The sequence below is a fragment of the Alnus glutinosa genome, chromosome 1 (genome assembly GCF_958979055.1).
Source record: "Alnus glutinosa chromosome 1, dhAlnGlut1.1, whole genome shotgun sequence".
In the NCBI taxonomy this organism is placed as follows: domain Eukaryota; kingdom Viridiplantae; phylum Streptophyta; class Magnoliopsida; order Fagales; family Betulaceae; genus Alnus; species Alnus glutinosa.
This window is the reverse complement of record NC_084886.1, coordinates 10,824,662-10,836,417: the sequence shown is the minus strand read 5'-3', so window position 1 is coordinate 10,836,417 and position 11,756 is coordinate 10,824,662.

Below are 11,756 nucleotides of genomic sequence, written 5' to 3'. Positions count from 1 at the left end.
GACAAAGATGAAACGATGGCACTGAGCACTAGTTGATCTTGTTGAAGCCAGAGCATGAAATCTGGATTTGCAACTGTAGCAGGTGCATCAGGAGTTGGATTGGGATTAGGGATGGTTGGGGTAGGTGGAGTGACTGTGCCATCAACCAGCCCATACGCATTATGACCGCGAAGGTAGGTAGACATTTGGAATTTCCAAGTAATGTAGTTGTCACCCGTGAGTTTGGTGGTGACATTGTGTGAGATGTTGTTGGCAAAGGAAGCAGGAGAGGGCATGATGGCAGGTAATATGGTGGAAGATGTGTTTGAGGCAGGGGAATCCATAGGCAAAAAAAAATTAGACGTGGGTCTTGAAGGGCTCTGATACCATAAAATGGAAAAATACTGCTGTGCTTTGCAATACCTTTATTGACAGTATGTAAGACTATTTATACACAAGCATTACAGATCAATCCCATGTGCCATTATGCATTAAGGCGTTGAACTCGTGGTTCATGGCCTCTCACCAGTGAACATGCTTTGAAGCTTCTGTAAATGAGGTAGGTTCAGCTTCAGTACCTGCAGATTCAGAAAAATAAGCCTTGGGGCGAGGATAGGGTATTGTTCCATCTGTGAAGGACTTCGGCTTCTGAATATTATTTCTGGAACGAGTTTGCATCCGATGTGTTTGCACTGGAGGTGCAATTTGTGGAGAAATTTGAGGCAAGGGATCCGTTGTGGGCAAGGGCATGGCAGCAGGAATCAAACACGGGTCAGGTGATGGGATAGACTGGGCAGAATGTGAACCAGCAGCTGGAGGGTCTGGTAAAGACGTTAAGGGTATTGGAGGGGTGGCTATTGAAGGGGAAAAGGATGGGTTGGATATTGGAAGAAAAGGACAGATGGGAGAAGACACAGGAGGACGTGATGTGCAAGAGAGAGGAGGAGGAGAAACTGAATTAAAAGGAAAATTATTTTCATAAAAAACGACATGCCTGGAGATGTAGATTCTGCTAGAAGGAAGATGTAAACAGCGATAGCCTCTATGTTGAAGGCTGTACCCGAGGAAAACACAAAGTTTGGAGCGGAAATCAAGTTTGTTGGTGTTGTATGGACGGAGATGAGGCCAGCAAGCACACCCAGAGACTTTGAGAAAGTTATAATCGGGAGCTTTGTGAAAAAGTAGTTCAAAAGGAGATTTATGTTGAGTAACGGGAGAAGGGAGCCGGTTGATAAGAAAGGAGGCCGTTAAAAAAGCTTCATCCCAATATTTTAAAGGCATGGAGGCTGAAGCCAATAACGACAAACCGGTTTCAACGAGATGTCGGTGTTTTCGTTCAACTGAGCCTTGTTGTTGATGGGTATGAGGACAGGAGATTCTGTGAGAAATTCCTTGTTTGGCCAAAATAGAATTAAGGGAGCGGAATTCACCACCCCAATCTGATTGGATAGCCTTGATTTTACAATCAAATAATTTTTCCACATGCTTTTGAAATGACAAGAAAATTGAAGTAACTTCTGATTTGGCAGCAATAGGAAATAGCCAAGTGAACTTGCTAAAATCATCGACAAAACAAACATAATAACGTTTTCCATTTATTGAGGGAGAGGGGGAAGGTCCCCATACATCAGTGAATAATAAATCCAAATGATGCATAGAAATAGAAGATGACAAATGAAAGGGAAGCTCATGGCTTTTGCCCAACCGACAAGCATGACAAACGGTGGAAGCCTTATTCTTGAGAGTAGCAAGAGCATTGGTACGAACAACTTGACTCACAATCCGAAGGGAAGGGTGACCAAGACGACAGTGCCAACGATCCAAAGAAGCACGTTCACCAACCAAAGCAAACCTAGTGAGGGGTGGAATGGAAGGCAACGTGTAGAGTCCATTTTTACTCTGACCGCGGAGGAGGGTAGTGCCCGTTTGAGGATCCTTAACACAGAAAAAATGAGGATGAAATTCAAAGAAGACATTATTATCACGAGTAAACTGAGAAACAGAGAGAAGGTTCTTTTGGATGTTAGGGACATGCAATAGATTTTGTAGTGTAAAGGAAACATGGGGATAGTGTAATTTAGAAGAACCAAGATGTTTGATGTCCAAACCTTGCCCATTGCCTACACGGAGTTGGTCCGAGCCATTATATTCTTCAGCTTGCAGATTTAGGTTGCCCAGATCCGAGGTAACATGGTTGGTGGCCCCTGTGTCGGGGTACCAATTGAGATCATGACTTGAGTGAGGAGCTGCAATGTAAGCCTGCATGTTTGGTGAGGATTCTTTTTTATAAGAATAATCAAACCTGTGGTGGCAGCTTAGTGCAGTGTGACCAGGCTTGTTGCAAACTTGGCACATGGTCTTTAGTTCCTCGCTCCCCCACCATGAATTTGGTTGGGTGTAAATGGGTTTTTCGAGTCAAAAGAAAACCTGATGGTCAAATTGATCGCTACAAGGCCCGCTTAGTTGCGAAGGGATTCCACCAGCAACCAGGTATTGACTACAGCGAGACGTTTAGTCCGGTGGTGAAGCCAACTACCATTCGCACCGTCCTCTCCATTGCTGTGACCTCAAATTGGTGCATTAAGCAACTAGATGTCACCAATGCATTCTTACATGGTTTTTTGCAGGAACATGTTTATATGATTCAGCCCCCAGGGTATGTGCATCCCTCTTTTCCAGATCATGTCTGCCACCTAAAGAAGTCTCTCTATGGTCTAAAGCAGGCACCCCGAGCGTGGTTTTCCCGACTCAGTTCCCGTCTTCTGGAGCTTGGTTTTCAGGGTTCAAAATCAGACACTTCCCTGTTCATTCATGGCCATGGCTCCTCTGTTATTTTCATCCTTATTTACGTGGATGACATCCTCATTACTGGACCCAGCTCACAGGCCATTACAGCATTAATCACAGCACTCCAATCTGACTTTCCAGTCAAAGACCTTGGGCCCATTCACTACTTTCTCGGTATCGAGGTTCTTCATGATGTCAATGGACTCTTTTTATCCCAAAAGCAGTACATTCTGGATTTATTGAAAAGATCAAACATGGTGAATGCCAAATCCGTTACTTCACCTATGTCTTCTTCCACTACTTTAACTCGTTTCGACAGTGAAGCTTTTGGTGATCCCTCACTATATAGAAGCATCGTTGGTTCCTTGCAATACCTCTCTCTCACTAGGCTGGATGTATCTTTTGCTGTCAACAAGGTGTGTCAGTTCCTCCAACGTCCCACCATTAACCATTGGACTGCAGTAAAGAGGATCCTACGTTATTTGAAGCACACCTTATTTCATGGTCTCTTCATTCGCCGACAGTCCTCTCCACAACTCCATGCCTACTCCGATGCCGATTGGGCTGGATGCCCCGATGATAGACGTTCCACCGGTGGTTATTGTATTTACTTGGGATCAAACTTAATCTCTTGGAGCTCCCGCAAACAAGCCACCGTCTCACGGTCCAGCACTGAAGCAGAGTATCGCTCTTTAGCCAATGCCACTGCTGAACTTCAATGGCTTCAATCTCTCTTAAAAGAACTGGGAATTTTTTTATCTCATCCACCAACACTTTGGTGCGATAACCTTGGAGCTACTTATCTCACTGCCAATCCCATGTTTCATGCGCGCACAAAGCACATAGAGATTGATTTTCATTTTGTTCGTGACAAAGTTGCCTCCAAAAACTTAGTGGTCCGCTTCATCTCCACCAAGGATCAAAGGGCTGATATTTTCACCAAACCACTTGTCTCCCATCGGTTTACTACTCTTCAGACCAATCTTAGCATCTTGGATATTCCGCTTAGATTGAGGGGGCCTATTAAGACCATATCTGCTGACAGCACCTCAACCCTTGCAAATAAGGGAATGACAACCCAGGATCCACCTCATGTCAAGGAGCCAACTCATGATGGATATTCAACAAGGAAAGTTCCTGCCGCATCACTCTCCAGCCCTGCAATCAACGCCTCTGCATTATTACATTATGCAGATAAGGAAAAGGCTTGCAAGGAAAGCATCCCTACAAGGAAGCTATCAATCCACCATCAAAGGAATAACATTCAAATTTCAAATTTGTAATTATATGTAATTAAGAAACAATCCCACGATACATGGGATTGATCTGTAATGCTTGTGTATAAATAGTCTTACATACTGTCAATAAAGGTATTGCAAAGCACAGCAGTATTTTTCCATTTTATAGCCTATAGCTATAAACCAGTGTCCTAAGAGCATCCACAATTGATGATGTAAATTTCACTCTATTCTACATAACCTAAACCCACTTTTTGCTAGTTTAGATAACTACCTTTAAAACTATCATTCAACCGATTATCTAAATTTATATCTATTTTATTAAAATAATCATTTTTAATATTTTTGTTAAAACCTCATATCCACTCCTCTCCACAAACTCAAAATCATCTCATAGGCATTTCATCAACCAAACGACCTGCACTTTCAAAATCAAAACCAACCCACAGAAATTCACCACACCATTATCAACCAACCGAAATCAACCGGAATTATCAGAATTATCACATAGACACACCACACAAACTACACACATTCGGCAACCATCATGGCATCACCACCGCACCAGACAACCGGCAACCATAACCACCGCACCAGACCACTAGAAACCTCTAGAAGATGGGCAATCCAAACCTAGAAAATTCTGGAAGATCGGCAACCCAAACCCATACGCCCCAACTCAGAAACTTCTAGAAAATTGGCAACCTGTACCCATCCTCCCAAATCCCAATCTAAAACGGCGTCGCTGGGTTTCACGGCAAGTCTACGGATCAATTGGATCAAGCTGACGAGAACCACGAGGAGGACGAAGTTCTTGGCGAAGATGAACACGGTGACCCACGGGTTCTGCTCGGGATTGTGCGAGAGGGGCTTGCGAGCACAGCAAAGTGCCACGTTGGTGGTGTTGGCCACGAGTTTCTTCGCTTGCTGGGCCTTTATCGTCACTGCCAGTGGGGCAGGGTCAGGGAAGAGAGGCTTCATTGACGCTGAGCGATTCGACGTTGGTGGTCATCTTCTCAGTCGCCACCACACCCATCCTCCAAGCAAGACTGACTGAGAGAGAGAACGCCGGAGAAGAACAAGAAAGAAAACGTGCACAAAGAAAGAACAATAAGCTTCGAGAGAGTGAGAGAAAGTAAGAAAAAATAATAAAATATAAGATACATATGTGAACAGTTTCGCGCCACATGAGGCATGACATTGTTCACAAATGGACGATGCATCTATTATAGCATTGGGATCCATAATTCATTGGAGATGTGTTTTTGTTGTTTTGTTATGTATTATAGATTTACAATGGGTTATAAATAACCCACTGTGAATGCTCTAAGTGATTGCTACCAGCTACCATTTGTGTTTCTATGTTAGCTGATCTAAAGGAAAAATCCAACGTCATTTACATTTTGGCCTATCTCTCTTTTTATTTATCTAAGATAATCACTTGACCGCTGAGTAAGAAGGTACCATCTCATATGTTATACTAGTGCTTTGAAAGAGTATTTTGAAGTGTGAAAATTTTATTTGATACTGACAAATTTATGATTGGATTTGCTCCTTGAATCAAGGCAACTCATTTAAACCACTAAGAAATAGTTTTTGTGGGTATTAGATTGGATTACCAAATCAAACCCCCATTTGCAAAACCAATATCCTTTAGTTGCCAACAAATTACAAGGAAATCTAATTTTTCCAAAGGGCGATTTAAGGTCACAACATACTTTGGATGTTACTTTCCATCCTACTAGATTGTACTAGTTATGGCTAAGATGGGATGTAGCTTGCTACCAAACTTATGCTCCGTTTGTTTCGGCGTAAAATGTTTTTCGTCGTGAAATATTTTTTGGAAAATCATTTTTTAGGAAAATATTTTTCGCTGAAAACATTTTCCGGTGTTTGGCGCGTACGAAAAATAACAAATATTTTTTTTATATTTTCATTCAATTATATCAACTTATAAAAATCAAATTGTATTCATAACATACAAATATTAATGTAAAATAATATAAAAATCACTAGTGACAAGATTCCGTCACTAACAGGCAAGATTCCAGCTACTGTTGTCAGACTTCAGGGATAAAGGTCAAAATTCAGACAGTTCCGTCGGAATCTGGATTGACCGAATTTCGGTGAAGGTGGCTGGATTCCAGCGAAGGTGGTCAGAATCTGACCATTTTGGTTGCTAGAATATGGGCTAGCCGGATTCCAGCGAAGGTGGCCAGAATTCCGCAACAGTGACCGGACATTGTCAAATTCCAGCTACCAAATTCCGGCACCAGCCAGATTTCGGTGGTGGTCGACTGCTTGAACGTGAAGGTCAACTGCGTCGTTTAAAAGAGGGTCGAATGCGTCTGCCGTTTAGGGGAAATAATTTACGTTTTTAAAAAGCGTAAATCATTTTTCGAAATTTACTAAGCATTTTTTGTCAAACGGAAATCATTTTTAGGTTGACTATTATTTTCACCCCCACCAAACACCGAAAAAATATTGAAATCATTTTCCATAAAACATTTTACGCCGAAACAAACGGAACATTAATATTTGATGGTGTTTGGTTTATACAAAAAAATCACCAACGGCGTAAAATGGAATCCAGCAATTGTCGCCGATTTCGACAGACTAGAATCTGGCTAAATTGACAAAAATTCGAACAAAATGGCTAGAATTCGGCTGTACTAGACGGATTACGGCCGTTCTAGTCAGATTCCGACTAGTTTAGCCGGAATCTGGTCCTCCGTAATTCGGCAACGTAGCTAGATTCCGGCGGTTTTGCATGAATCCAGCCAATGCCATCAAATTTCGACAATTGGATAATTGGGGATATTCGGCGGTAGAGTCGGGTTATCAACAAACTTGGTGCTCGATAGTGGCAGATTCCCACAAACGTGCGTGCGAGAATGAAGAGTTTAAATTCAGAAAACGATATACGGTTTTCGTTTTCTAAAAATTAAATAGGCTTTTACGGTCAAACTGAAAATGATTTCCGTTGAACATTATTTTTTAACCCGACCAATCACTGCAAATGCCGAAAAATATTTTTTTTCAGAAAACATTTTACGTTTAAACAAACGAAGCATAAAAGTATTTTTTAAGCTCACTAACATGGTTCTAAACAAGTTATGCTCGCTTACTATCCTATTGACATAGACATATCTTACTTACCCATTAAGCATCATCGATGGGATCAAAAGTTGACGGTGATGTTTTATTTTTATTATCTGTATTAGGGATGCACAAGCGGGACAGTTATTAACCGGAAATAACCGGTAACAGGAAATAACCGCCAACAACTGCTAACCAAAAATAACCGCAACTGGATAACTGGGTACCTGGTTGCGGTTACCTGTTATTGCAGTTTAAAAAACCAGTTAATAATCGGATAACCGCAACCGGGTAAAATGTTGATAAACTCCTCTCCTAGGATTCCCTGCTTGCTTTCTTGTCCCTCCTCCTCCTTTTCCTCTTAAAGAAACTTAAATCCTTTTGACATTATATCTGTTCCACGTTGAAGAAAAAATACTAAGGTATGAATGATTCAATGTTTTCTGGAGGTTTTTTTCCGAGATGATCTTCTTTCATAAACCAAGAAGAAAAATGAGATTTTGTTTTCTCTTTGGATAATTTGGTTGTTGCACTGGTACTGAGGCTTCCGTACGAGTACTAATTTGCCGATTTGCCAAAACAATTGTTGGGATCCGCTTTGCAGCTTAAACCTTGAAACAACATGTTTCTGTTGCTTGTAATGCCCTCACAATGTTTACAAATTTTACTTCGTAATGAAATTTTTGCATTTGCTCATGGGTTATTGGCTCAGGTTGTAGAACCGTAAAAAGCATCTCATGCATCTTAATAATCCCTCATTGGAGCAAGTCCCATGTCGATTAGATTTGTTTGAAAAAAAATACTCGTTGGAGTAAGTCCCACAGATGGGTTTGATGAAATGAGCTTATTAGCTTCACCCTCGGCCCTACCTCCAGTCGTGGAGGCATTTGCTTGAAGAAACTAAAAGAAAAATAAAAAATTGAACAATAAAAATAAAACCGGTTATCCGGTTAATAACTGATTTTAAATAACCAGATAACCGGCGGTTAGTAAAAATCACAACTGGTAATCAGTTGCTGTTGTTAAAATAAAAATAACCGGGAACCCCGGTTGTACACTCCTGACTCTGTACTGTTATTATATAGGAAACCACGATGATTGGGGAGAATTAAGCATTAGGCACTATGCACAAAAAAATAATAATATAAAAGCATTGGACGAGCATTACTACATTCTACTTAGATGCCTTCCAACACAAGTATTTTTTTCTCACTCCACTCTTTTCTGCAAGTGTATGGACAACCCTCTGGCTTTCATCCCTTCGATGGCTGCCGCCGCCACCGCCGGGATTCGCAGCAACAAAGTTATAACTTCTCTATCCAAAACTCGACTGTACTAGGCCCGAGCACCTCGCAGAACCAGAGAGAGCTTCTGGAGAAGGTGAATCGAGCTGTCAAGAAAGCCCGCTGCGAAATTATCACTGCCGGAGAGTGCGTGATGGCGTGGAAAGTGTCTCAGGATGCGATGTTGATGCTCAAGGTTGATTCGTGGAGCTCTCTTAGGTTTGCAATGCAAGAGGTTCCGAATCTTCTCCACCTTCATTACAAAAAAATCAGGAATTTTGGACGGTTTGAAACCATCCAGAAATTGAAAAAAACTGCCTAGAAGAAGGTCCAAATGGTTTTTTCTGAACGGTTTGAAACCGTCCAGGAAAATATGTTGCTAATCCTAGTTATGGACGGTTTGGGTCAAACCATCCGCAATTCCAGACAGTTTGGTCCAAATCGTCCGCAATTCCAAACAGTTTGGTCCAAACCGTCCACATTTTTTTTTTCTAAAAAAAATAAATTATAATCATTATTATTTTCTAATATAATTATAATTATTATTATTTTTGTCCATCTCACCGGCTGAAGGGACCACCAGAATGTTGTCAAGTCGCATATCTCCACCATCTTGCCTGCTAAAGGGACCACCATAAGGTTGTCACAGTCGCACGTATGCGATCTCCATCTCCATCAGCTTCTTCTCCACCGCACCTCTCGCACTACCCATCAAACCAACACAATCCAAAACCCACCCCCCCCCCCCCCCCCCCCCCCCCCCCCCCAAAAAAAAAAAAAAAAAAAAACCAAAGATTGTTATGAACACGCTTAGATCCGTCCGATGGTTTGGAAGAGCGTGGTGAGTCTGGTGACAAGGAGGTGAGAAAGAGAGAGGAAGAGAGAATCGGCCGGAAACCCACGTATTTCGGCCGGATCTCTCTCTGTATTCCGGCCACAGATCTAGCTGAGCGTGGGGTTCGACCGGATCTGTCAAACCCATGCACGTACACCGGCGTAGGTTCGACAAATCCGGCCGGATCCGGCCGAAAATTGTCGCGATATCCCGTCGCATGTCCCATTCTTGCCGACCATCCAGATCCTGTCGTGCGTCCAAGAAAACAGAAAATGAAAAAGAAGAAAAAAAGAAGAAGTTACAGACGTCTGTAAACTGTCTGTGACTTACAGACAGTTTGAAAAAAAAAAAAAAAAACCGTCTCTAATGCTCATTTTGTTTCGGCGTAAAATGATTTATGGAAAATGATTTCAGTATTTATCGGTGTTTGGTAGGGGCGAAAATAATGGTCAACCTGAAAATGATTTCCGTTTGACCAAAAATACTTAATAAATTTCGGAATCATTTTCCGTAGATGGTAGATGTAGTCGACCTTTACATTCAAGTAGTTGAATATTGTCGGATTTCGACAAGCCAGATTCCGACTCCCGTCAGTGCCGGAATCCGACAAATTAGGCAGGAATCAGGCAAAATTCGGCAGACATCGCCTGATTTCGGAGATACCGTGCCAGATTCCGGCCAGACTGGCCGGAATTTGGTCGGAGCGGCCAGGTCTTCCACAATCTGGCCGGATCCGGCTGGGATCCTGGAGACGGCCGGGATACCGGCCTGGATCTGGCCAGAACGGCTGGACCCCCGGCATCTGGCCGGATCCGGCCGAATCTCCAGCAAGGACGGCCGAGATCCTCCCAAAACGGCGGGATCCCAGCCAGGACGGCCGGTTTCTGGTCAACTGGTCGAGATCCGGCCGTTTTCTGCCGGAATCTGGCAAAAATGGCCAGATTCCGGCAACTTTGTCGGAATTTGTATCTGCCAAATATTAATTTTTTTTTAATTATTTTATATTAACATTTTTTATTTTGTGATTAAAATTTATTTTTTTAATTAATATGATTAAATTAAAATATAAAAAATATTTGTAATTTTCCGTACGCGCCAAACACCGAAAAATAATTTCGACGGAAAATATTTTTCTGAAAAATGACTTCCTTAAAACTATTTTACGACGAAAACCATTTTACACCGAAATAAACGGAGCATAAATGAATTTGAATATTAAAACGGTTTTATAAAACCGTTTATAAAACTATAATTCTATACGGTTTTGCAAACCATCTAGAAAAAAACAGTCAAGAAAATGTGATTTTTTTGTAGTGCTTATGGTCATGGAAGGGAAGGTAATGTGGAGCCGCATTTGTGCTTCTTTTTATTATTTTTGTTTTCTTTTATTTCTTTATTTTTTTGAATAAGTGTTTTGTTTGGTTGTTGAGAAAGTAGAGGAATAATGGCAAGTGATTGAAGGTTGGACCTTTTGTTTTTTGTTTTTTTTTTTAATTGCATTGGAGGGATTGAACGCCTTAGTTTACAACAGTTACCTTAAAACTGCTTTCATTCATTCCTTAAATATAGAGAAAATCTAAAAAATTCACAAAAAAAAACCATTTTCAACATCTTTCCTATAAGTTTCTAAACATTGATATGCTACCGTGGTACGCAATGTTCACGTAAAATACTTATCTTTCCTCTCTTTTCCCTTTTTTTTTTTTTTTTTTTTTTTGCCCTAAAGAAAAAAAGAGGAGGGTAAGTAGAAAAATTGCATTTGATAAAGAATTAATATTTAATTGGTAGATGAAGGTAAGACCGATAAGTTCACTGCTTGCCGTCTAGCTCAACAATCTTCTTGTAATGCATCTTCTCACCGACCCATCAATAGATTTTTTGGTAGATGAAGGTAGTATAAGGTGTGGTTTGAAACAAAACTTCCCAAGTGGTAGAAAGGTTCAAGCTTCATGGTAACACCTCACTTGGGGTTAAAAATTGGTGAAGGGAAGAGGCTTCTAGAGTGTCTCTAGATTGGTGGAAGGCTGAAAACTCTTCACCAAAGGTTAGAGACGTTCTTCTCACTTGAGAGCTAGAGAAAGAGATCAGTAAAAATGAGTAAAAGGTGGGATTTTAACATCTGAAAATCCAGGTGCCGTCGTAACGGAATATTTCCGTCCTTGACGGAATTTGAATGTCCACCGCTCATAGCTCGACACGTAACTGTTTGCAGTTCATTTTCCTTATTTTCCTACATTTTTTCAGTTACCAAACAGAGCATAAGAAGCTAGAAAGAGAACTTATGAGAAAGAAATAGAAGCAAGAGATCCACTACGAATTTCGATTTGGCTTTACCATATTGGGGTTTGAAATGGCTTCTGAAACTGCAAAGATTTATTTTTTCGGTCTTCGTAGCGTTGTAGGGAATGCAGGTGATTTTGAATCTTTGAAGGGGGAATGGGTTGGTCGCTACTGCGCGCTTATAAGGTGCCAATTAAGGAAGATATTGCTAAAATGCGCCCCACTCGCTAATGACAAAATGAGAGAAAAATAGAA